At 47.4% G+C, this 2,167-nt stretch overlaps 1 protein-coding gene across 5 annotated transcripts in view; it reads left to right on the plus strand.

The window, feature by feature from the left end:
- USP4 (ubiquitin specific peptidase 4) overlaps positions 1–2,167 on the plus strand; it is a 67,971-nt gene that overhangs the window by 12,038 nt on the left and 53,766 nt on the right. The window lies entirely within an intron of this gene.

The following is a 2,167-nucleotide window of genomic DNA, read 5'->3' on the forward strand; positions in this document are numbered from 1 at the left end:
GTCTTGAACCCATGGGCTCAGGCAATCCACTCACCTCAGCCTCCCAAAGGCGCAGAATTATAGGCTGAGCCACCGAGCCTGGCGAAAATAATCCTTTTGAGGGGAGGAAGGCAAGTCCTGGAACAGACACCCAAACTGTTAACGCCTTCTGTAGACCAGACTCATGAGAAAGAAGGCCACCGTTCTGATCTTCACAGTTGTTGCTAGTCCTTCCAGAGGGAAAATCATACCTGCTGATATTTAGGCAAATACATTTCTCTCTCTACCAGGTCTATAGTTTCCCTACTTAACAGAGTAGAAAATTGCTGCAATCTTGAAACCTTGCTTCTAAGAGTCATTATTCAGGGCTATACTGTCTTTCTCTCCAGCTTACCACCTGGGACCTGGAGAAGGGTTAGAGATCAAAAGGTTAGAGGTGTGTCAGCCTTCTTCAGACATGACCATAGTGTTGCCATATGGTGAGCATTCTGTCAAGTGCTTTATGTATATTTATTTATTTATTTTTTTCGTTTCTCACTTTGTTGTCCAGGCTGGAGTAAAGTGGCATGTTCACGGCCACCCCAGCATTGACTTTCTGTGCTCAGGCGATCCTTCTGCCTCAGCTTTCCACGTAGCTGGAACTACAGGCATGAGCCATCATGCCCGGCTAATATTTTGATTTATTGTAGAGATGAGGTCTTGCCAAATTGCCCAGGCTGGTCTTGAACCCATGGGCTCAGGCAGTTCTCTCACCTCGGCTTCCCAAAGTGCTGGGATTATAGGCATGTGCCACTGTGCCCGGACTTGGCTAATTTTTTGATTTATTGTAGAGATGAGCTCTTGCCAAGTTGCCCAGGCTGTTCTCGAACCTGTGGGCTCAGGCAGTCCCCTCACCTTGGCCTCTCAAAGTGCTGGGATTACAGACTTGAGCCACTGCACCCAGCCACCTATATTCTTTAGTCTTCTAATTTGACAAACCAAGCAAGGGAGGCATCATGATCTCCACTTATAGAAGAACAATGTCTTCCCTTTTGTGCAGTGTCTGGCTTTATGGGGAAGTTGTGGCTCTTTTCTGGTAATTATTTGTGAATTTTTTTGTTTTTGTTTTTTTGAGCTGGCGTCTCACTCTGTCACCTAGGCTGGAGTGCCGTAGCATGCTAATGGCCACTGCAGCCTCAGCCTCCTGGGCTCAGGTGATCCTTCTGCCTCAGCCTTCCAAGTAGCTGGAATTACAAGCACGTGCCAACACAACAGGCTAATATTTTTTTTGATTTATTGTAGAGATGAGGTCTTACCAAGTTGCCCATGTTGGTCTCGAACCAGTGGGCTCAGGCAATCCTCTCACCTCAGCCTCCCATAGTGCTGTGATTACAGGCGTGAGCCACTGTGCCCATCCTTATTTGTGAATTAGTGAGTTAGTTAGTTTTTGAACTTTGGGTAATGACCATGTGGGGACTGTCCTGGTTCCATATTGTAGATATGAAATGTAATTCTATATTGTCAGACATGTATTTTAAGGAGAAAAGGTAGTTGATTTTGCCATGTCTGAAACAAGACTTTTCTGTTCAAGGCTTACTTTCTGAGACCTGCCTGGAGGTCCTGGTGTGGCATTAACACCAGTGAGGAATAAACTTCTCTTTGGTTCCATTAAGATCCTCTGGTTAGCTTGGGTGTAGTGGCTCACGCCTGTGATCCCAGCACTTTGGGAGGTTGAGGCAAGAGGATTGCCTGAGCCCACGGATTTGAGACCATCCTGGGCAACTTGGTGAGACCCCAACTCTACAGTAAATCAAAAAATTAGCCGGGCGTGATGGCATGTGCCTGTAGTTCCAGCTACTTGGAAGACTGAGGTGGAAGGATGGCCTGAGCCCAGCAGATCGAGGCTGCAGTGGCCAGGAATGTGCTACTGCCCTTCAGCCAGCCTGGACATCAGAGTGAAATGCCTACTGAAAAAAAAAAGGATCCTCTGGTTGGTCCTGTTTAATTGAAAAAAGATTTTTAAATCGGGCTTGGTGGCTTGGCCTATAATCCCACGTTTTGGGAGCCTGAGGTGAGTGGATTGCCTGAACCCACGGGTTCGAGACCCGTCTGGGCAACTTGGCGAGACCTCATCTCTACAATAAAAACCAAGAAATTAGCTGGGCTCGGTGGCTCAGCCTGTAATCCCGCGCCTTTGGGAGGCTGAGGT

The sequence above is a fragment of the Carlito syrichta genome, unplaced genomic scaffold (genome assembly GCF_000164805.1).
Source record: "Carlito syrichta isolate Samal-C Ts95f unplaced genomic scaffold, Tarsius_syrichta-2.0.1 Scaffold118244, whole genome shotgun sequence".
Classification (NCBI taxonomy): Eukaryota; Metazoa; Chordata; class Mammalia; order Primates; family Tarsiidae; genus Carlito; species Carlito syrichta.